Source organism: Miniopterus schreibersii (assembly GCF_964146895.1).
Source record: "Miniopterus schreibersii genome assembly, chromosome: 1".
Lineage (NCBI taxonomy): Eukaryota > Metazoa > Chordata > Mammalia > Chiroptera > Miniopteridae > Miniopterus > Miniopterus schreibersii.
Genome location: NC_138101.1, coordinates 26,612,903 through 26,638,670, shown reverse-complemented (window position 1 = coordinate 26,638,670; position 25,768 = coordinate 26,612,903). Strand labels below are relative to the sequence as shown.

At 38.2% G+C, this 25,768-nt stretch overlaps 1 protein-coding gene and 1 pseudogene across 3 annotated transcripts in view; one reads left to right on the top strand and one right to left on the bottom strand.

Annotated features, from left to right (window-relative positions):
• ATP10D (ATPase phospholipid transporting 10D (putative)) overlaps positions 1-25,377 on the bottom strand; it is an 85,253-nt gene extending 59,876 nt beyond the window's left edge. The window contains exon 1 of one of the 2 annotated variants that reach the window (XM_081139820.1): positions 25,151-25,377. The gene's annotated coding sequence lies outside the window, so the exon portion shown is untranslated. Of the gene's footprint in view, positions 1-24,922; positions 25,002-25,150 lie in introns of those variants that run through there. The other variant, XM_081139821.1, reaches the window with a different exon arrangement.
• On the top strand, positions 10,363-10,844 carry LOC308557275 (large ribosomal subunit protein uL15 pseudogene; annotated as a pseudogene). Its single transcript has one exon. The product of its transcript is annotated as a large ribosomal subunit protein uL15 pseudogene (transcript).
• Positions 25,378-25,768: the final 391 nt, after the last annotated feature.

Here is a 25,768-nt window from a genome sequence, read left to right as displayed (position 1 = left end):
GATGTTTCTCTCTCTCTCTCTCCCTCTCCTTTCCTCTCTCTGAAATCAATAAAGATGTATTTTTTTTTAAATTTTAAAAATAAATAAAACCCTTTCTATGGAGATTACAAAACTGGACACAAATTCTTTACCTCCCTCTATGCACATCCCTTCACCCATCAAGTCAGGGAATCTCTCTACCCATTGAATCTAGACTTGACCATGTGCTTTTGTTTTGGCAAATGAAACACTAGTAGACATGGCTTGAGCAGAGGCTTGACATGTGCTTGCTCATGGGGCTCCCACTGCTCCTGAGGACCCTGTGGCCACTATCATGTGCATGAGCCCAAGCTTGTCTACTAGATGATGCATACACATGACCTACTTACCTTCTTTGCTCCTGTCAATATGTGGGTGAGGCCACTGACTCCCAGCTGGCCACTTACATGAGTGTGCCCAGATGACACAGTCTAGAACAGAGATGAACTGTCTCAACAGAGCTCAGGCCAAATTGCCAACCCATCAAACTGTGAGTCAGTAAAAGTTACATCACTGCCCTAGCCAGTTTGTTCAGTGGTTAGAGCGTCGGCCTGTGTACTGAAGGGTCCCAGGTTCAATTCTGGCCAAGGGCACATACCTCGGTTGCATGCTCATTCCCCAACCCTGATCAGTGCACGAGTGGGAAACAACCAATCAATGTGTCTCTCTCACATTGATGTTCTCTCCACCCCCCCAAACTCTCTCTGAAAAGCAATGGAAAAAATATCCTCGGGTGAGGATTTAAAAAAAAAAAGTTATATTGCCAAGTTTGGGGTGGTGTATAATAAAACAAAATTTAACTCTTATACAATCTCTTCCTTATTGCCAAGTTTTTCTCATTTTCCAAGAATTCAGCCCTGCCTATAATGTAAGCTCATTAATTGGGGGGAGGGGAAGATAACATTATTAAGAGTAGACTATATTCCAAGCACTTTGCAAAGCACTTTACATTCATTATCTTACTTAATATTAACATCAATCTGATAACACAGGTATTATTTTTATTTTACAAAAGAGGAAACTGGATTAGAGAAGTAAAGTAACTTGCTGAAATTCATATGGCTGACTCAAACCAAATCCTTCTAACTCAACAGCTTCTGCTTTTTAACTGTTCATGTGTCTCATTTATCTTTACGTCCAGAGTAGCTACCACTTAGTGGATGCCCAATAAAAGTTCATCGAGTAGCTAATGAGCATTTCAGCAAACGAGGAAATGTGTGGAGGGCAGGGTCTGGAGGCCTTGCTTAATCAATTCCATTGCACGTACTTATCATCTCAGATTAGCGCTCACCTCCGGAGATTCTTATTTAGTAATTCTGTGGGTGTGTCCTGATAATCTGAACTATTAACAAAATTCCCCAGACAATCTAACTTAGGTGGCCTACAACTTCATCTGAAGAAAATCTAGATTATGTGCTAAGAACTACAATAGGCTAGAAATACAGACATGATTAAAACGGAGATCCTCTTTTCCAGGAGCTCAGGTCTAGGCAAGGTGATAGGCATGCAAATATGCAAATACAACCCCAGGTGCAGAGTAATATTCAAGGCACTGAGGTAGTTTGGACAAATTATTTAAGTATGTTTCCTTCCTAAGCTTCATTCTAAGTTTATACATATCTATTGATTCTTTTCTCTAAAGTGTTATACTAATCAGAAATTAATAGTTTCCCCCTAAGGACATGATACTTGTGTCCAGCTTTCACAGGTCTGAAATCATAAATCATTACCTAGCAGCATTAGAAGATTTGGCCTAATTATATTCTAGTACTGTTAGTGAATTCATGTTTTTAATAATGCATTCTTGCTAACACACTTGTTTACTATACTTCGGTCTTCAAGCAATCCAAGAGATTACTTAGATAGCATCACTTCATCACTGTGTTTGTAGAAAATAAGTCAAATCACAAATAACAATCTTCTAAAAGTCCATCAGATCTTTGAAAATTATATGATCTAAATCAAAACAAAAAAGAGCAGAGTTACATTTATTTATTTATTTATTTATTTATTTATTTATTTATTTATTTATTTATTTTTTAATCCTCACCTGAGGTTTTCTTCCCCATTTCTTTTTCAGAGAGAGTGCAATGGAAAGAGAGAAAGAGCGAGAGCGAGAGGGAGAGGGAGAGGGAGAGGGAGAGGGAGAGGGAGAGGGAGAGGGAGAGGGAGAGGGAGAGGGAGAGGGAGAGGGAGAGGGAGAGGGAGAGGGGGAGGGAGAGGGAGAGGGGGAGGGGGAGGGGGAGGGGGAGGGGGGGAGGGGGAGGGGAGGGGAGGGGGAGGGGAGGGGGAGGGAAGGGGAGGGGGAGGGAAGGGGGAGGGGGAGGGGGAGACACATTGATTGGTTGCCTCCCACACACGCACTGACCCCTGGGGACCACCAGGGCTGGGGATCGAGCCAGCAACCAAGGTAGGTGCCCTTGGCCAGAACTGAATCCAGGACCCTTCAGTCCGAGGGCCAACACTCTAACCACTGAGCCAAACCAGATAGGGCTGAGCAGAAATTTACTTTTAATGGGAAAAATGCAATAGCTTCCAAACATGTGTATCTGGATATTGGACCCAGAATACAGGGTGGGGCAAAAGTAGTTTTAGAGTTGTGAGTACATGAAACAGAGTTTATTCTTATATTATTATTGCATAATTTTGCATACAAACAACTTGCATATAAACCTACTTTTGCCCCACACTGTATTTAGCCTCTATTATTAGTGAGAGAAAATATCTGTAAAGTCAGTCTTACCTGTTTTATACTAGCACATTGTTTGCGGGTAGTTTTTATCGCGCGCTCTACCACCAGTCAATGTAAAACGTATAAATACGTTTCCCGCATTCAATGTGCTAGTAATGAAAACAAGAAAAACACATAGTTCTATCTCTATCGAATTCTGTCCTTTGGAGTTTGCTAATATCTTTGTTCAAGTAGAACTAAATCAATAAACATTGACTGGCCAAAATAATTCTCAGTATCTTATCAACATAATGTTTTTAAAGTCTTCCTCTGAAGTGATTTGAAAAGCCTGCTTTCTCACTTCAGTATTAAAAAAATAGCTTCTTAATCTAGATTAGTGGACATAGTAACAAATGTCAGAAGCTTTTTCACTGTAGCCCCTGCCCCTCATCCCACATTTTCTATTTCACCTATTTTAATTGAGTGAATGAGCACTCTGCTCACCATTCCAAAGAATCTTCTAATTCCTCCTGCTCTGTAGACCAAGGCTCAAATATCAGTTGCATCGCTCATTAGTTATGTGACCTATGTAATTAACCTCTGGGCCTCAGTTTGCTAATTAATAAAATAAGATAACATTAAGAGTCATGGGAACCCTGTAGATGGACAATGTTCATTCTAATTCCCACTGTCTTCTCTGGCTATTTTTCAGGTCATAAATAAGTCATAGAAACCCAGTCAAATGATCTGAGGTCCAACTTTCAGTAGACTGCTTTCAAATTAAATAAAGTTGCCCAAGTCAAAGCAAATGCTCAGTTCCATGTAGCTGTTGATACCTGAGAAGTAACCAGCACTAAGTAGGATACAAACAGAAAACCAATCACGAAAGACAGGCATGACATAAAATAACCTTCGTACCACCTCATCTCATCCTCAACCATTTTCTTCAAAATTCACTCCAATTATGTTCTTGAACAAACTCTATTCCACTTGTCTGGTGCTTCCCAAGCTTCCCTGGTAAGAATCACCCCCCTCCCCCGGGCTCCTGTTAATCACAGTCGTCCCCCCCCCCCCCCGAGATTCTGATTCAAGAACTACATTGGGGCCCATGAAAGTGGAATTTAATTAGTAGCCAGGTGACCTGTCAGGGAGGTTGCAAAGCACAGCCTGTGCCCTGCGCCTTTGGAAATACTGCGCTCCCTTCTAGAAGGCTGGTCAATCATGTCACCCACCCGCCACACCAGCCCCTCTTCGCACACTAGACTGTTGTAGCTTGACCTTGGTGTTGCAGAGACTGAGAAGGATCCGCCCGGGAGATACAGTCAGGTTCTCCCTGCCCTATTCCCATGACGCCCCTGCTCGTGCTCAGTCACTCAGTCACTGCACTTGCTACAGCCACTTCAGGTGACTTCATTCTTCAGAGTCAGGGGCTTCTCTCCTTTCCAGACTCCACACGGTCTAATGCTTGGCCAAAGTCAGACGATCAACAGCACAGTACATATAGGACTTGGTACTATCTTCGGCTTCAGGCACCCACTGGGGGTCCTGGAACATACCTTCTGCAGATGGGGGGGACTGCTGTACTTGTGTTCTCTCATCCTTGGACCTTTTACTCCTGCTTCTAAGGAAGGAAAGCCAGGCTGAGCCCTGGAGGAGGGAACGGGGTGTTTTTACTTTCTTTTCCCACACTACCTCTTAACTGAAGTCTGCCAGGCAACCAACTAGCTAAGGACAGTAAAACCCTCTCTCGGCCGTTCCCAGGGGTAAGTAGAGCCTCCCAGTAGACAAAAAGCTCTAATGAACAATATAGGATGAAACGTTTTTAGTAGTTTTCAAGAACGTCATTCATAACCCTAAGATTCAGCCCACTCCACAAAGAGCTGATTTGTCATGGTTTTCTGATAATAAATAAAACAGTCCCGCGCTTTATTTGACCTCATGTTATGCCACTGATTGGAACTCTCCTAGAGAATTAACAATAAATTTTCTTTTTAAGAACACAAAGAACCAAGTGCTTAAAGTTCAATTACCATCACTTAGAATCAGAAAGAATGTTTCAGGTCTTGATTGTCTATTCCTGAGTGAGCTGCTGTCCTTAAAGGTAGGGAGATTTAACATTTCATTAAAAAATAAAATAAAATTATAGTTTACCTACGCTTTTTTTAAAGTCTCCATTCTTAACTTCATTTTTAGTTTAAGAGCAACTACTAGTATATGAAAATTTGGATTATAACAAACTTCCTGCTGGTTAGTGATGGAAAATACCATTAAAGATTAACTCTATGAAAAGGCCTGCATGTTCCTGGGCTGAGTTTCGCAACTGGAAGCCCAATATTATCCAGAAATGCAGAGTCAAAGGACACCTGACTCTGGACACCTTGCTTTAATTAACTGATATTAGCATTTTATCTAGAATGTAAAAGTTAATTAATATGAGCACAGATCCTAAAGATCAAGATTCTTAACATACATGTTAACACTGGGAGAGAGGGACTAGATACGAAATTAATTCAAACCAAATGCTATATACACCCAATTTGCAATACTTTTTGACAGCAAGGCAATGATATAGTAGGAAAAAAATAGTTTCATTGCAAGTAATCATTTATCACCATCACAGAAATATCTATATGTACTAAAAATATGTATGAGCAAGTTTCTTTATAATTGGCACAAGAAAATTATAAACCAATTTCACATATGAATATTGTTGGAAAAACTCAATAAAATTTAGCAAACTAAATATAACTCTGGCAATGGGAGTGTGAATTGCTACAATCTATTAGGTATCTCAAAATAGGAATAAAAAGGGAATAGAAGGAGCTTGTTAACTTTTCTTTCTTTGTTACAACGAAATGTATTGATTTATAATTTTTAAAAATTTTCAAGTTTTTAAAGGAAGAAGTTATAATTACTATTTATGAAACAGTCTAATGCTGCCCTAAGCATTAGGTGTACATGATGCTACATGATCCAATATTCCATTCACTCACAGGAGCTGCAAAAACCTGTAATTAAAGTTCTAATATCTATAAGCTATCAATTTTAGGCATAATATCAATTAAGGTAAAAAATAAAGAAATATAAACCAAACATTGCTTAGAAAATAAGTATATATAATACTTTCATAATAATTACTGTTTACAAAATACATTTCACATGTCATTTAATTTAATCTTCACAACTTGGTATGAAGTTTCACTTCCAAGTTTCAGAGGAAGAAACAAAAGAGGTTTCATAACTCAAGGCATGCAATATTTGACTCAAAAGTCATGCCTTTCCAACTATATGATTCCATTTATATATAAAACTTAAAATAATCAAATATGATCATTTAAACCAGATTATTTCTAATTATAATATATTTTTCTAGACTATATTAAAAGCTACAATCCTTCAATAAAGAGTGTACCAAAAATAACAGATACTATGTTCCTTGTTGTGTACAAATGCTCTTGAAATTAGACAGTGTTCAAAAACCCTGTTTCCCTTCATGAATGCTTAAGGGAAATTTTGGAGCAGGACGGATTATCAAAGGTAAATATGGGATAATGAATTCCCTTAGGCCCAGTTAGTAGTTAAAATTTTCTGAGGTCATCACCAGCCAACAAACAATCTGAAATATATACATGAGCTCACTTGTCTAAAAGAGAAAAACATTCTGTTTCAGCAGGTCTGGGGTGGGGCTCAAGAATCTGCATTTCTAACAAGTTTCCAGGTAGTGCTCAAGCTGGTCCTTGGAACACACTTTGAGAACCACTACTCTATGCTAAGTAAATTTATTTCAATATGTAAAGTTGAAATTAGAATGAAGAGTTAATTAGTATCACTCCCATTATTAGGCAATCTTTATTCTTTGAGTGGACAGACCAAGGCTATGTACCAACGACCTGACAGCCAATGCAAGCAGGCCCTCTCATCTAAAACCAGAATGAACTAAAATAGCAAAAGTCTGGTTTACATACAAAAATCCCCAGCCGTAGGCAATGAGGCCTTCCGTAATGATTCTTTCTGAAAATTTAATACAGTCATAATCAGTTTCAACCAACATTTCTAAAAGTTTGGCAAAGGAGAACGCTGGGCCCTAGCCTTCAAGGGAGAACAATGGATCCTGGCCTTCAAAGGACAACAATGGGTCCTGGCCTTGACAGACTTAAAACCTTTTTCTCAACCAAGATGAGAAGACACTAACAAAAGATCAAAGTTCCTATATGCTCCAAACCTTGAAAGAAAGAGAATTTGCCTATCAGGATCAATAAAAAATAGAAATGTTATAGCTGTAAGTTTCACAGGAGACTCAAGATGTGAAAGTTTTCTTGACCTGCCCATCACAGGTAGCCCTCTCTGAAAAACAGTCAGCCCTGATAAAACTAAGGCTTTTCCAATCTGGGTCACATCTGACCTACTTGTCCAACTCTCTCCATAAGGAGCTTATTACCTCAAGGAGACCGATTCCTTATCTGACAGGTAATAAGCAGTAAGGTGGCAGTAAGATCATTTGAAATCTTTGCTGGTTTCTTTATTGCATCAGATGCCAAGCTGATGTGCTGGCATGTCTCCCTGAGTAATTATTATCGTGCTCTCTATAAAAGGAAAAAGTGCTTTTCTTGACCCCACATAATCTTTGAAACAGAAGGTAAATATAAACAGTTGTACGTGTATCTAATATGGGCTTTGGTGATGACAAGGGTTCATTTATATAGTAGGAAAACTGTGGATTCTGAATGATAAAGTTACATATCTTCAGTGATCTCCATTGAGTAGGAGGAACCAGATTTGTCAAATAGTCATCTTAGAGCTCTGTGTAGTATTTAATATTTTCTGTTCAACTTCTTGAATACAATCCCCAGTAGAGGTACACATTTTGTAGTTTAGATACGTACAAGAGGACAGGCAAGGGTAATACATTACAAAAAACATTAAAGTAATCACTTTTGATATTGGTAATTATTACCATGGGAAGTACTATGTTGGTATATAAAAAACTAAGTCATAGCATCTTTCACTTTTACCATTAAGAAAGAATTCTTTTTGAGTTATGTCATTTTTAGGATGCTAATGGAAAAAGGTCAATTCTAATCAAGCACACAGACCTTATGCATCTTTAGAAAAGAGTGCTTAAACCAAGCTCACTCAGTCCCAATTCATTCAACAAACAAGACCTGAAAATCAAACACTGTGGTTGATGCTGGGGAAATAGAAACCAAAGACCCAGCTCTACATCACAGAAGCAGCCTCTAACTCAGACCGAGGGAAGATACCCTCCACAGTAATGAGCGACATGTTTTTATTTCATTGCTGATGAAGAGTCAATTTAGAATTTTCAAGCATGTTCATTTTGAAAGAAGACAGAGGTATAAAATATGATTATAGTATCTAGATGTACTACTGTCTACTGCAAAAAGTTGTCCATTCTTAATGTTCCCAATACATTAAATATAAAGAGATTCTTCAATTTTCTTGTGTGAAAATTAAGTATTTATGTGTCTATCCAGACACTGAAAACTTTATTACCTCTCTTCTTCAATATATCTCAGCTTTTTCTTGAAGGGACCATACCTCCAATGGAGTTACCTTTTGCTAATGCTTAGGCTCAAGACTGGGTTAAACTAGCAAAAAGGCAGGAAAAGTGTTGCAGTGGTATGAGTGTCTCTCCATGTTATTGGAAATTAAAAAAAATCTCACCCAACCAGCTGGCATGGCTCAGAGGTTGAGCACAGACCTATGAACCAGGAGGTCATGGTTCAATTTCTGGTCAGGGCACATGCCTGAGTTTTGGGCTTGATCCCGGGTAGGGGGTGTGCAGGAGGCAGCTGATCAATGACTCTCTCATCATTGATGTTTCTATCTCTCTCTCCCCCTCTCCCTTCCTCTCTCTGAAGTCAATAAAGATATATTTTTAAAAAAAAATCTGACCCATACTCATGGTAAGTTGCCAATATGTCATAGTCTATTCTTAAAACTAGAAGAGTATAAGCATATATTAAAATTTTAATTATAGCAATCTTTAATACTAAGTTCTGGCATTGATAATCCTGGATACTCCTAAAATCTACGTTATTGACATGACAGAATAGCATTTTTTGAAATTCAGTTATTCAATTCTAATACAGTATTAATAATGCAATAAACCTAAGATTGTAACAATATCTACCATTTAAAAAAACATGCCAAGTTCTTTGCTGTGGATAAATACACATTAACTTTAATCCTGACAACAAAGTACATGTTTTTATCTCCATTTGGGAAACTCACCCAAGTGACACAGCTTGGTAAATGGTTACCCAAGCTTAATCCAAATACCTCCGATGGAATGAGAGCCTTGCAGCTAGTAGAAGGCTCTGATACAGGGCAGAAACTCTTAAGCAATAAGTTGGTAGAAGGCACTTGGCTTCTGTCAGCCTACCAAGGAATGTGAGGGTTGGGAGAAAGAATAGGACTAGTATAAAAGATTTGAACTTAAGTCATTTAGGGGGAAAAATACTAAAACCATGCTTCATTTGAAAACAACTGAAATTAAAAATCCAAATATTAGTATTTAACTTTAGATACATTTGATAGAAAGCTCTTTACATGTATTTGAAATACGATTCAATATATAAAAATAAAATTTACTTTTATTTTATTTTTAAATATGTTTTCATTGATTTCAGAGAGAAGAATTGAGAGGGAAAAAGAGATAGAAACATCAATGATAGAGAGAATCATTGATCAGCTGCCTCCTGCATGCCTCCCACTGGGGATCGAGCCCGCAACCCAGGAATCGAACTGTGACCTCCTGGTTCATAGGTGGATACTCAACCACTAAGCCAGGCTAGTCAGGCCAAAATTTGCTTTGAAATAAATGATCCACCTTCAGCCTGACTTCAATATCATCTGACCCCACAGGGACCTATAAGCAACTGACCCACCATCTTTCACTGCCCCTCCTTCTTGTATGGCCTCACTTCCCTGCATACATATTTTAAATTTTATGGTCAATATTATGATCATCTCCTTGTATATTCTCTCTGCCCCTTAGGTTCTCTCTCACTTCTTGGTTGTCAAAGCCTTTATCCTAGTTATATTCAAATCCATTCTTTCAAATCCCTATATACTCTATTCCAAAACCTACAGGTTGAATGTGCCTAGAGAGAAACACATAACACGCCTGATTAGTGTTACTTTAAATTATTGACCATGAACTACAAGTTGGCCACACATGCCAGCTGCAATAATACAGGATTTCTAGTCTCTTTGCTTTCACATTTTAATAGGCAACTGTTTCATACCTTCTCTAACTTCCTTATCTCCCTCCCAACTTTCTTCTTGCTGATAATCTTGTTTCTATTTTACTGAGAAAACTAGAACTTCTACAGGTTCCCCCAAGTAACTACCCTTCAGCTCAGACCTCTTCTCCAAACTCCAGACTCATACATCTGACTGCCAACCAGGCAGCTCATCTCCAAATGGTAACATGTGAAACACTGAGCTATGGATACTCCCCCCAAAACCTGCTGTCCCCCACATTAGCCCTGTCAGCTGACAGCAGCTTAACCCTTCTAGATTCTCAGCCCCAAAGTCTTTAAGTCATTATGGGGTCCTGTCCTGCCTCAAAACCTACACACAGTCAGTCAGCAAATTCTGTTGGCCCTACATTCAAAATAAATCCAGCTTCCATCTCAGCTGCTGACATGCCATCCAGACTGAGGAAGACCCGGAAACTTTGGGGCCACGTGAGCCGGGGGCCACGTGAGCCACAGCCACGGCCACATCAGCAAGCACTGGGGAGGCCGAGGGAATGCTGGTGGTCTGCATCATCACAGGATCAACTTCGACAAATGTCACCCAGGTTACTTTGGGAAAGTTGGTATGAGGCATTTCCATTTAAAGAGGAATCAGAGTTTCTGCCCAACTGTGAACCTTGACAAACTGTGGGACCTTGGTCAGTGAGCAGACACGGGTAAGTGCTGCCAAAAACAAGACTGGAGCTGCTCCTATCATTGATGTGGGGCAATCGGGCTACTACAAAGTTCTGGGGAAGGGAAAGCTCCCAAAGCAGCCCGTCATTGTGAAGTCCAAATTCTTCAGCAGAAGAGCTGAGGAGAAGATTAACGGTGTTGGTGGAGCCTGTGTCCTGGTAGCTTGAAGCTACATGGAGGGAAGTTCATTAAAATGTCCACGGGTGCTTTTGTGAAAAAAATAATAATAAAAATAAATCTAGAATCTCACCTCTTGGCATCACCTCCACCACAATCACCCTAGTCCAATACTAACACACCTACTCCTGTTAAAACTTAAGTTAGATCCTGACACTTCCACAATATAAAACTCTCTAAAGGCTCTCGTCTTAATTATAGTAAGAGCCACCAGTGCCTCACTATCTGCCTCTCGATGTCCTCTCAACCTATTACCCCTGCCCTCCTTCACTCCACTCCTACATAGCCTTGTCTCAGCAATCCCTATTTTCTTTCCCAGTTTCATTTCTCATAGAACTCACATCACTTTCTAATAATGTATAATTATTTCTGTATTGTAGCTCTGCCACCTTCCCCCTCCATCAGAGGAGGAATTTTTCTCTCTTTTGTTCACTGATACAGCCTAGGCCTAAAACAGTAAGCATCAGGCACAGAGTAGACTTTCAATATGTATTTGTGGAATGACCACATGAATAATAAAATAACACCTCTCACATGCAGAATATCTGTAACAATCTTACACACAATGGTTCTAGAAGTGATATATGCTTAGTTATTTTATGATATCTCATTACAGCTTATATTATGCATGCTAACGTTATTACAGTTCATATTAAAATATATAGCATGTCAGTCTAAAACGGCCACTAGCAAGACTGTAACAGGAAGACATAAAAACGGAAATAAAACAAGTAGAATCTGTTTTTAAAAATAGCCAAGGTATGTAAATTTCAAAACTCTTAGGAAGGAAGTTCTTCTGAGTGACCTATTTTTTTCAGACAGCTTAAGGTTAATTCCTTTAAGTACCTAAACAATTTCATACAGGATGGAAATAATTATAAATGTGTTTTCAATTTTCCTATACTTTATATAGCATTTAAAATAAATTTTCTCCTCTAAGAATTAGGCACCAATGCGCATTGCACCAATTACTGCAAAGTGCTCTATGCAGTGATGCCCTGAGGGTCTTCTGAAGCCTATCCATAGGTTTCTTCCAGTAGTTGAAGACCTCCTGTTTTGAATGCTCAGGTCTAATTTTACAGGTTTGTTTCTCCCTTGGCTACCCAAATATCTGCCTTTATCAAGACTTAACTCACACTTCCACTACCTTAGAACAGTTCATAAACATAAATAAATTGAATTTATGATCTCAATGGTCCTCAGTGAGCAGAATATAGAAACTTAATGAGACTTATTTAGTGAAACCTATTTTCACTGTTCAGAGATCTCTTTTTCTCATATCTGTGTAATAAATAGGTACCAAAAGGCTACCATGTGTCAGCCATGAACCTTTCCAGGCACTGCAATCAAAATGATGAACTGTCCTATGTAAACTCCGTGCTTCTTGTCTTTAAGGAGTATATAGTCCAGTAGAGGGATCAGATATGAACTTCACGAGATTCCCTCATTACCTAAAATTCTTCAGAAGTTAATCCTCAAGAGACAGGCTTGGACATGTTTATGGCCAGCTTTCAGAACAGCAAACACTAAGAACATTAAAACACTAACCAACAGATAAACAACTAAGTTCTGAAATGAAGTTCTGAAATGACGCTAGCCCCCAGATAAATGCTCATTTTGAAAACTAGAGCCAAAATATCTTTTCAAACTGGCAGAAGAACACAAATTGCCTGGTTTGCTATCTTGATTCATTCATAAGAAGGACGGCAAACTCTAGCTTTATGTGATAAGCTGTGTGTGTGTGTAAAACATGATCAACACACTGGACTGTGATTCTAAAGATGTGCTTTAAAAGATTATTAGAAAAATAAAGGGAAATTACCTATACTTATTTGTTTAATATCTGCTTCCCCTGCAAGACCATCGTGTTTACTGTTTTAAACAGTAACTGGAAAATGCCAGGCACATGGCAAGTACTGAATGTTTTTAAATAAATTAATATTCAATCAAACTCATGATGGTATATTATGCATCCTGGGAATGTGAGTACTGTACTCTTCAAACAAGAAAAATCTTAAGACTTTAAAGGCTAAGCAGTCAATAGGTGTGCAAAAAGTATTGCAAAATGATGGAGTGGGGTCTTTTGCTGACATTCTACTTGATCGAATTTCATGCTGACCTTTGAAATCCAAGTTGGCCCATTTGCCTGTCTTTGCCATAGATAACAATTATATTTGTCCTCGTACTATTGATGACTTGGGTTGTATTAAATCAATGGTCCCCAACTGTGACAACTGCACCACCCCTCCCCCCCGCCAGGGGATACTTGGCAATATCTTGAGACATTTTTGGTTGTCATAACTGAGGGTGTGTTTATGCACAGATGCCATGGATGCTGTTATCATGCATAGGACAGCTTCCCAAAACAATAATCTGTCCCAAAATGCCAATAATGCTATGCTGAAAGCCTTGGTTTAGAGCAGGGGTGGGGAACATCTGGCCTGCAGACTGTTTTTGGTTTGGCCGTGCCAAGCTAACCACAGGCAGGACTTGAAATTCAATAAATTCAATTAAATGTTTGCCCAAATATAGCAGGCTAATTTTTAAGTTGATAATTTTGTATGGCCTGCAAATTACATTATAAATATCCAAATGGCCCTTGGCAGAAAAAAGGCTCCCCAACCCTGGTCTAGAGCAAGGCACCACATTTGTTCAAGAGAGAAGTAAGTAGCAGAGTTGAAAGAGAGGAGCTTTTCAGTCAGTCATAGGTTCAAATCCTGACCCTAAGTATTCCATCTCAGTGGGATTTTGTATAACCCTCAGTTTCCCCATCAGGGAAATAATAACTACTCTTTAGGTTTGCTGTGAGGAGTTAATGAGCATATATGCAAGGTCCCTGGCATACAATAGGATGATAAATGGCGGCTATTCTTACTATTATGAGAGCACTTATCATTTGATGCCAACATTTCTGCCAGGTAGGAAAAGCACTGTAAAGATCATAAGGTTTAGCAACTGAAATAGAAAACTCAGAATTTTAAAGCTGGAAAAAACTTTTAAATATCTAACTAAATACTTTATCTATACGCACACACAGGTTTACAGACAGTAACTTGTCCAATATTACACATCAAGTCAGTGACAGCTCTCATAAAGTAATCCAGCCATTCTCTCCACTACCATTTTATTACTCATACATATATAGAAAGTCTTTTAATAATTCCTAAACTGCATCATTATTTGTGAATGTATCATAAACTGCTTAAGTCAATTTGAATACTAGATTTTATGTCTGTTAAAATTTTATATGATCACATGCTTAGACTCTAAAATAACTAAGATTTAGTCAGCTAAAATTTTCACAGCTAATTTGCAGGATCTGTCCTATTGTCTCAGTTTCATTCTAATAAGTCCTTCACTGCAATGGTCTACTTTTTACATTGATACTTTATAAAAGCAACATTAGAAAGTTTTCATCTTTGGTTTCAATATTTGCAAGAAGAACATACTTGGGGAAAAGAGCATGAACAAACACACAGAGCTGACAAACTACAAATAAATAGGAAAAAATATTTTCAATTTCACTAGTAACCTATGAAAAGCAATTAAAGCAGAGTTAGTACTTTTTGCCCTAAATGTAGCAAAGAGTTTCTTTATTCATAATGCTCAATGAAGGCAAGTGTTCATATAGTGCTGGGGGAATATAGGCTGCTTTTACTTTTCTGGAGCCAAAGGAAATATGCCTTAAAACTGTTCATTCTCTTTGGCTCTGAGTAGAAAGATAACCAATTGACCATTGGAAAGGGCACTAACACAAATGTCCAAAATGGCAAATTGTTAAATTGTGTAATATCTAAATGAAAATAATGCAGCTAATAAAAGCAATTCTTAATTTTATAAGCAAAAATTGCTTCAAGCTTGTAAGGTTTTAAACCATGATTCTGAACTGTAAACAGGTATGATCTCAACTAGCATATATATGTAAACTATTTTTACATAAGTTTGGAATTAAATATTTTTAAAACATTTAAACTGGTTATTTTGAGGTAGAATATTAATAGATAATTTTTATTTTTAAACATCTTTTGTAACTGTCCATATTTTTACCATGAATATACATATGTGCTTTATAATTAGAAAACAGATCTTCAGCCCGGCCGGGCGTGGCTCAGCGGTTGAGCGTTGACCTAGGATCCAGGCGATCGGGGTTCGATTCCTGCTCAGGGCACAGGCCCATGATGCGGGTCGATCAATGACTCTTTCATCATTGATGTTTCTATCCTCTCTCTCTCCCTCTCCTTTCCTCTCTCTGAAATCAATAAAGATATATGTAAAAAAAAATAGAAAACAGATCTTCATTTCAATTAAAACTGTTTCAAAACTCTAATCTCTAAACTTTATTTAATCACAAAGCCTATACTTATGATGGAGAAATGCATACATGGAAATTAATGTAGTTTCTACATTTAAATTGCAGGGAAAGACACAATTCTTTGTTTTCATTTTGTTTTAAGAACAATCTTATAAAATATAAGACAAGCATGCTGCCTCAACACTGAAAAAGAATATTCATATATTCTTCATGTATGTGTACTAATAATACTTGATATTTTATCAGAGAAAACAAGAAAACCATAATTTAGTATATAAGCTTCATCATAAAGGCAAATATGTGTGTCCCAAGAAATCTTAAATATAAATTAAAATGTTGCAAAGACAAAAAAAAGCCTTGATGTCTCTTTTGCACAAAACACAATTACTGAAAATATCTTAGATACAGCTGGTTAAATTTTAAGAAGTAGCTTACTTAAATGCCCAGATAGTTTCAGAAGACTGTCTTCCTCATGAAAATTAGGTGTGAAATAGAATTTAAGTGATATCCTGCAAAAGAAAGTGCAGGTAATTGTTGCAGTAAAACATATACTTTTGTAGGACATATACATGTCTAGATATCAAAGTAATTTCAAAAATCTCAAAAACAAATGTTATACTTTTTAAATACCACCTTTATTGTTCTTTATATTAGAAAATTTAAGTCAGTGGGAAGGAAAAAAAACACTCATTGGTCAGAAGGTTCTCAACTCCTACTTAAGAACCTGTTTCAAGCCCAGCCAGTGTGGTTCAGTGGTTGAGCATCGACCTAAGATCCAGGCGATCGGGGTTCGATTCCCAGTCAGGGCACATGCCCGGGTTGTGGGCTTGATCCCCAGTAGGGGGCATGCAAGAGGCAGCCGATCAATGACTCTCATCATTGATGTTTCTCTCTCTCCTTCTCCCTTCCTCTCTCTGAAATCAATAAAGACACATTTTTTAAAAAGGGGGAAAAAAAGAAAAAGAAAAAAGGAACCTGTTTAATTCTTTCTGCCGATTCCTAATATCGTCAGAACATGACCAATTCACAATATTCTGAAATGACCATGTTCAACATCATGTGGGTCTGGTAGTATAAACAGAGATGGCAAATAAAATTACCATCAATACATGAGAGACTTAATCTAACTTGATTAAATCTAAAGTATATTAAAAGAATGTAGCCCAAGTTGTATATAGATGTACTATGAAAATACTTTTACACTACTGTAACTTTATATAGAATTAATTACAACTTTAATGATCACTGTGGGAATCTGTATCATTCCCTACCTCTACAAAGATACTCAGGTCCTCTGGCAAGAAAACTGGACTCCTAGGCACAACAAACTCTCTGCTGAGAGACATGAAGATTCATATTTCTTTCCTTAATCATCCTCCAAAAATATGCCTGAGATCAAAGGATGGGGAAAATGCCCCCCTCTTGTTTCTTATGAAACACTAGCAAAAATGTTTAGTTTAATTATGTCTTAAAAGGGAATTTATTTCTAGGAAGTAAATAATAAAACTAGCCAGCACAAATCTTTAAGTATTAAACCTTATCTTTCTGGACTGTTTTTAAAGTTTTAATGTCTCAAAGTAGTGGCTTCTGATGTCAGCTCAGTGATAACACAGAAGCTTTGAAGTGGCATGCAGGAAAAGTCAATGGTATTGTCTTTCCCGGAGGCATTTTAAAGTAGACCAGATACCTGCCTACCAAAATCCAAGGAACATGGCCTGCTCACCAAGGGTTATACCCTAAGCCTATATTCTCAATATTCTCGAACTAGCACAGACCAGAATCCCCTGGAGAGCGTGTGAAAACACAGATTCCACCCCCTCTACACACACACACACACACACACACACACCAGTTTCTGATTTGATAGGTCTGCAGTGTGGCCTGAGAACCTGCATTTCTAACAAGTTCAAGTGATGCTGATGCTCATGGTCTGGGGGCCACACTTGGAAAGCCATTAACCTAGGCACCTCAGCTGTGGTCTAGAAAGACTTATTTTTAATTTCTAAATATATTTTCTCCATAAGTTCATTATCATTAAATATTATTTTTGTGTAACTAATCATTTCTCTCCCAATGGATATAACAACATATAATTGTTGTTTCAATAATTAGTGAAATGACTTTTTTATATATAAGAAATAGGACAATTATTTTCTGGATGAGCAACCACAGAAATTTTTCAAAAGTAGAAAAAGAAAAAATAACATGCTTAAAAGAATGAGAAATGACAAGAGAAAAAAATAAATAGGAACTTAAAGTTATTTTAGCAAAATGGAAAGAATTTAGCTGCTGAATGATGACATATATTTATAAAACTAAAGGTTAAATCAATAGAGTACATGAAATGTTTTCTAAAGGTCTCTTGTAGATTATTTACATGAGCTATAAATATGAATCAAATAAACATATCAAAGACTAAAATTTTAAATCATATATCTTTTCTTTGAAGTATATGGTATTACTGGATATATGATGGAGACAGGTTTACTTTAGTTCATCTATAAAAAAGGATACTTCAGTATAAGAGATGAGAGGTTTGTGAATTTCTAAAAACTATTTGAAGATTCACTTCTGGAAGCATTTGGATGACTTAAAATAATTCCATAGAAAGGTGTTATTTTATAATAGCTAAAAACTACTTCATCATGTGAATTAATGTAATGAAAGCATAGATTGCATGTGAATTATTTAAATTGTCTCAATACATATATTTAAATTGTCCCAAGGCCTGTAAGTTAAGTAATACTAAGTATAGTATGTAAACACCAAAAAGGGACAGGTGAAAGCTGTAAATGGTATTGAAAAGAAGTTGATGGTATTCAATTGTTCAATGAAATTATAAAATAGATCTATGATAAATGGTCAGTTCCAACAGTTACTCAACACTACCCACTCTCCAAAACACATTCATTTTGAATAAGGATCTGTAATATCGTCAGCTGTTTTCAAAACAGCAACAAATGTATCTGCAGTAGAAAGACCCAAACTCTAACAAGTTCAAGTGATACTGATGCTCAGTCAGATGCAGTCAGCCACTTACCACAAGCTCAGCCTCTCTGAGCCTCAGTTTCCACATCTGTAAATGGAAATTACATCACCTACCTCACAGTTTTGTAAAAAGGTTTACTAAATAATGCCCTGTGCCTAACACACTGAAAGTGCGCAACTTCATTCTCTTAACTAAGATTTGTTCAGCTCCTACTATATGCCAGGCATTGTTAGAGATAAAAGAGAGAAATCACAGGGGAAAAACAAAAATCTCTGTCTTCTAGGAGCTTACCTTCTAATGTTCATTTATTTTACCTTGTCTTAGGTACAGCACTGGACTCTTTGAGAATAAATAAAAGTGCCCAGAACAGGTCAAAATATTCAATTCAACAAAAAATATAACACTGGGGTATTCATGTAGTATATCAATTCTGGGAATCAGAAAGTCCTACAAGAAGGCATGACATGAGGTTGGAAGATGGAAAGGGAAAAGAGGTAGTCCTCCCGGAAGAGAGAGCACTTTAAATGAGCTTTGGGAAATGTTGATAATCTGACAGGAGAGATTCATAGATTTTAGAAAAGGAAATGTGAATAAAGGCAAGGAGGCTAGAAAACCCTGTGTGTCAGTAACATTGAGTAGTACAATATGGCCAGAGTTTCAAGTACAAATTAAGAAGTGATGGGAAACTAAGATGGAAATTTATGTCAGAACCACATAATTCCTTACTTATTAAGATGAAGAATTTACACTTAGTTTGAAGAAAATTGGAAATCAAAGAAATTTGAGAAAGTGTGGTATGATACAGACATTTAAAGGATTTCTTTTCAATAGGTGTGAAAGACACATTGGAACTGGGAGAGTAAAGTCAGGGAGACTAGACTGGGAAAACTGAGTGATGTGCTTCAGAACACAATCTACCAGGAACCTAACCTGGAGTGGGGTCATTAGAGATTTCCCAAGGCCTCTGTGACAACAGCAATACCAACAGCTGGAAAAGCATGAGCCACAAGACATGTTCCCCACTTGGCTCTGTCCTGGCCGCATGCCTCCCCTCCACCTGCTACCAACACTGCATCCTTCATACTGCATACCTCACCCACACATTCTTATCACCACCCCTCCCATCCCGACCGTGACCCAAATCAAGCAGGCAAAAACTAGGTGACAAATCAGGCACTGGGGACCACCACACACCATCTTTTGCACTAGTATGGCTCAAATGAAATGTGACAGTTTGGGAGAGGAAAGCCAATTTAGGACTCAGAGCTAAGAATTACTTTCACAATATCCTTGCCCCATTGAAAGTATTTCACTTTTCTCTCAGTCCTTGGTTTAGGAATCTAAAAGTATAATAATGCTTCAGATTCAGGCATTTTTCCTAATATGTCAAGGTAAAAATATTAAGTTGTTGACTGAAGGACACCACAGGTAAGTAGAGAGAATCTTTGTGATGAAACACCTGAGAGCACCTCTCTAGCAAAGACTTCAGTAAAGAACAAAGGATATTATAATTAAGATTTTTAACTATAACGTTCAATATATTACCATTGTCTAAAAGGGTAATGAGAATGTTTAAAAATGGTGCTAAATAATTATGAGTAGTATAAATTAAAGAAAAAGACTTTACAACATTTTTGAATAATTTAAAACTGATTTTCACCTTCCTTCTCATTACTAATTTATTATGATTTTTTTTACTACCTATCCTACATAGAGCTGAAATTTTGTACGCTTGTTTTGCTAACAGAAATATAATTGTGCTCGTCTTCCTCATTCAGAAAGGCCTTACATGGAATCAGCAGGTTTTAAAAAAATAAATTAAGGAATACTTAAATGAAGGCCTATCAGCATGAGGCCTTAGCAGATGTGATCAACAGGAAATGAAAAGAAATAAAGCTCGAATCAGTCCAACACTCCTTATTATTCCAGAAAACAGCAGAAAAGAGAAGAGTGGATATGACTAGAATCAGTTTTACCTAGTGGGTTCCCCTAGAAATCAAATGTTCTCACCAGCAAATCTAATTCAGAAACAATGGCACCTGACATGGAATTACACACAACAGACTGTGGCTTTGCGAAAGGGGGGGAAGGGAGTATTGTCTATGTGCTCTTCATTCTAGGACAAATTGATTTATTAGGATAGAGACTTTTTTCCCTCATAACTAAAATACGTTTGCTGTAGAAATGTTAGAAACTACAGATTAATACCATGAGAAAAACAGAAATCATATCTACCCCACCACCCAAACGTAAGTACTATTAACATTAGGTTTATTCTCCACCAAGAAGTAGTTTCTCAACACAATCACTGGAATTTTTTCAAAGGTAGGACATCATTTTGTAATTTAGTTTTTCATTTCTCATATCATGAACATTTTTCCATGTTATTAAATAGCCTTCCCAACAGCCTCACACATTTTGAGCTGTTTTCCATGCTTGTTAATGTGATGTGTGAAAATATGGTAACGTGTTTCTATGCTGAATACTCTCCGAATGCTCCCTAAAACGTCAGAAAGGTCAAAATTGTTTTTCCTTTGCGAATTGCCCGTTTATGTCTGTTTTCCATTGGGATCATCTTCTATAGGGGTGTTAATCAATCTCACTGGCTTTTTGTAATATCTTTTGTAAAGGGCATACTGGCATATAAAATACTGAGCTTAGAGTCGGTCCTTTAAATTTGTCATAGTATTCTTGGTAACATTTTTCAAAACGGTGTTTTTGTGATTATAAAAATAATAATTGCTGTAGAAGATTTGGAAATATCAGGAAAATATTAAAAAGAAAAGGCTATATAACTCTACCACATAGGAATCCAATTTTTTTGGTATGTGATATATCTCAGGTTATATCCACTGATACAAACAGGAACTTGTATGCAAATGGTAAGTGTGACAGCCTTGTTCAATGCTGTTCAACATTTGTTAATTTAGAACAATGCTTGATATGTAATAAGAGCTTAATACATATTTATTGAGTAAATTATATTTTATATGTATTTATATTTCAAAATTATATTCTATACATTCAATATGATATGGTATTAAATATTTCTTTTTTTTTACTCCATATACTGCAAAAATCTTTCTAAATCATAAAATTTTAAAAATATATTTGGTAACCTAAAGTTTCTCAATATAGATATATAGTACATTAATTTATTTTAAAAGTTTGCTATTGTGGAATTAATTTTGTTTTAAATATTTTCCATATCACAGGTAACACTGTAATGAACATATTTATAAATCTTCATATAGAATTCAGATGATTTCCTTAGGATATATTTCTAGACCAAGAACTATGAGTTTTAGTACACAGTCTCATATTATTACCTCAAATAATTGTATGACTATACTCTTCATTGGGCATCATAAAATGAGATTCCATCAAGGCCAGCACTCTTTTAGCAAACTAGTACCACTATCACTTCTTACTCCAATAGTAATACTAGTTTCCTGACAAATACTGTTTCTATGACTTTGATAATTTTTTAAATGAAATATATCCATCTAAGATAACAGGAAGGGAATAATGTTTTCAAGAGATACACTCACAACAGACCTCTTTAAATGATAAGGAAAGCCCTAGCCCATTTGCCTCAGTGCACTGAAGGGTCCTGGGTTCAATTTCGGTCAAGGGCACATACCTGGGCGGCCAGCTCGATCCACCCCAGTCAGGGTGCGTGCAGGAGGCAACCAATCGCCATCGATATTTCTCCTTCCCCTTCTCTCTTTCTCTCCCCTCCCTTCCACTCTCTCTGAAAAGCAATGGAAAAAAATATCCTCGGGTGAGGATTAACCAAAAAAATTAAAAAATAAAATAAATAAAATAATAAGAAAAGCTGCTCGGCTGCTGTAACTATTGTCCAGGAATGATGAGAGCATCCACCACACACATAATTGTTACAAGACTTGATAAATCGAGTCTCCTTGTTTCAAGCACTGACAAGCTACTAAATTTATCTTCACCAATGCACTGGGTTTTAACAAACCCTAAGTGATCTCACTTGTACCATTTTCTTTGATTTTCCTTCCTTTAAAAAAATACTTCTAACTAGGTCAGACAATACTTCTAACTAGGTCTAATGAAGACCTGAATATGTGGTCAATTTTTACATCTTAATTTTTAAAGTTGATTCTAAGAAGTACATTTACCTAACAATGAGTCATCTCTGTTCTATTATAAATTATAATAAAATGCTGAGCATTTCCTTCATTTTACTGGCATCAAAATAAGTGATGTCCTTGGGTGAGGACATCCAAAAATATAATTACCTACTGACTGAATAGAAATTGAATAGGATTCCATTTCTATTCAGTCAGTAAGTTAATTATATTTTAAAAGTATTCAGTTCTTTTTTTTTTTTTTAAATATATCTTTATTGATTTCAGAGAGAGGAAGGGAGACGGAGAGACAGAGATAGAAACATCAATGATGAGAGAGTCATTGATCGAGCCTGCAATCCGGGCATGTGCCCTGACCAGGAATCGAACCCCGATCACCTGGATCCTAGGTCGATGCTCAACCGCTGAGCCACGCCCGGCCGGGCAAAAGTATTCAGTTCTTGCTGTGCAAAGGTCAAATATTCCTGACACCCATCCTGGTTTAGACTGCCTAGATTCTCCATCTTTTTCATACAATTTAACAAATGTTAAAGTAGCAGTTGCAGTATTATTTTTTAAACTCCCTAAAACTTTTGAATGTTGTTGTTTTCCAATATATACGGATATCCCCCGCTTTTCAAAAGTTTGCATTACACCACTCATTTTTACCAAAGACCTACATTAGTACCTGTTTTCACTAACCAAAAGAAATCCGAAGAGGATTTTTAATTTTACAACAAAAGGCAAAAAGCGAAAGTAGTGTTCCTCTGTGTTTGGCAGCAACCATTATAAGGCAGTGGCATCCCCCACAGTGAGAGAGGCCCCGCCAAGCTCCTTCCTGGGAACTACACTCAGCATCTGAGCATCAAGCCACCAGAGCTGTAAACTGTGTCTGTGAGCATCTGTGCTTTATCTCAGTTTATTTGGTGCATCTATTAGCAAGATGTGTCCTAGAATATCAGAAAAGCCTGAGTGCTCGTACGGGTGTTACACTGAGTGTAAAACTGGACATAATTAAGAGTATTTGGTATGATTTGGTAGGTTATTTTTTTTTAATCTGGGAACACTCAAATTTTTTCCCATATAAGTGAATGTTAACTGCTTCCTCACTTTATGCCTTTTTGGCTTACAATAAGGTTTCATAGGAATGCTCTACTTTCAGATGGTGGGGGAAACCACTATAGTGTCTACCTAAATAAAGAGGCAAGCTCAAGACTGTAAAAAATTAAAAAGTAAAAAAAAAAAAAGAGAGATGGGTTTAATGGGGAATAGCAGAGGAATTGCAACTTGGAACACATACTGTAGCAAGCTATGGGCAAATCCACGGAGGGCTTGGGGTAGGCTGTACTTATGGGTAGGAAATAGAAAGTGGGGAGAGTTTAGAGTCTGTTAAAATCAAAACAAACAGAGACCAGCTTTGAAAATTTCTCAAGCAGACAAAACCAGTCCAGTCATACAAATAAAGCTCAATTTAGACCAACCTGTGAGACCAACGCAGCCTGGGCCATCTCGTTCACGTTTCTGGAAACAGATGTTTATAAGCTTATGGTTTATGAGCAAAACCGTCAAGGTTGATATGAGACAACCTCTGATTAACTCCCTAATATTTAAGAAAATGCCACTATGATCAGTTTTCTGTAAACCATGCATTTACAGGAAATCAGTCTCTCAGTCCTTAAGTTTTGTTTCTCTAGGGGCACGTGCATGAGATTTTCCACTTTATATCCTCTGGTCACTTCAGACTGAAATTCTTTCACAACAGTATGACCTCATTTTGATAAAAACGAACTGTCTTCACCTAGGCATATAATACGTATTTGTAATGGAAACAGGAAACAGTCCAGAAGGATCAGACATTACCTCTTGCAGTAGATCGCTGTGGGGGCTCACCGCAGGGTAATGAATGAGTTTACACTGTTACAATGATTAGGTGTTCCACATTTGCTCTTAAAAAAGCCAATCGAGATGTTTTTTATGATGCTCCTCTTCACAGAAATGTGGCCTAGCCCAATCTGAAAATAATTATCTACTCTGGAGTTAGTTTTCTGGTACAGCATGTCATAAATACTGGTGGATAAGGAGCCAATCCTTGCGGGTCCATCTTTCAAGGCTGAGTTTAGTCAAAGGCTTGCTCTCAGACTATAGAATTATTTTTCTCCTTGCAAAGCACGAAGTGCAAAGAAGCAAGAAGAAACTCTGCTCTTATTCAGATAACACTGTAACGACTGCGTTAACGTGCCCTTACGATTAAGAGTCGCTTACACACATCCTTGCCACAGGCACGGGGAGGTCAGCCCCCCACAGCGGCGGGTGTCGCCAGCCAGCCAGTCTCTCTGCCGCGCACAGTAGAGTGTGACTATGTAGCTTGTAAATTACAACGAAGGATGCCCCAAACGACTGCTAGGTTCTGCAGTTAGCATTTGCTTGGAAGAACGCCCCCCCCCCCTTTTTTTGGCAGCTCTCCCTTAAAAACTCTTTCTGAGCGAGGTCCAACACAAACACTTTTCTTTCCCAAGGGAATCAACTCAGGGTTTTTCGACCCCCATCCTCTTCATTACCTTTGAGACAGCGCCAAGCTTGCCTTAAACTGCCGGGTTTCAAAACGAGATGGCAAAGGTAGGTGTGCGGGTGTGGGTGTGGGTGTGGGTGTGGTGGGTGTGGGTGTGGGTGTGAGCGCCCACGAGCATAATTTACCTTTTCACAAAACCCAGCACTCAGAACAGATGAAATAATTCCTCTTTGGAAATCAAAGGACGGAAAATGGTGTTTCTCCTTAAAAAAGAAGAGTTCAACAGCCCTGAACTCTAGTTTTGGGGCGCTTCATCAAACCTGATCACGATTACTGGAGGAGGGGAGAGAGACAGAGCAGCCGGGAAAGGGAAGCGGCGGCAGGGACCAGCCCGCGGGCTCCCGGCGCCTTACCGATTCCTCCTTCGCACACATCACAGCATGACGATCCGCGTCCCAAGGCGCAAGAGAAGAACCAAGCCCGGGTCCGGGGAGCGGAGACCAGCTACGCTTCCGCGCCAGCCATTTGCCTTGGGGGTTAAAAAAAAAAGAAAAAAATCACTTCTCAGCTCCCAAACTCTGAGGAGGCGGAGCGGAGCCGGCCCGCGGCCTCCTCTTCCCGGGCCCGCCCCTCCCTCTCCGCCGGCCGCCGAGCAGCTGCGGCCGCAGCCAATCGCCCGCCGCCCCGCCTCCCGTGACGTCGGGGGCGGGGCCAGGCGGCGGCGGCGGCGGCCTCGCGGCTGCCGGTGTGGGCGGCAGCCGCCACTCTCCCGGAGCCTGCTGCCCTTTGGTTCATCTCGTTTTGCTGGAACTCTGACAGTTCATGCATTTTCCAAGGCTTGAAACGCTTGGCAGTTGTGTTTTGGAGTGTAAAGCAGCCCAACTTAAACATTTAATGTTATTGTTTTAGAAGCAGAAAAGAAAACGTAAGAACTAGAAAAGCGGAGAAACGACTCCATTCTGATGTGGTCTTTTTTCTCACTCCTGGCATTTATTCGATTCTCCCTCATTCAGTATAGTGTGGCTTTGTCC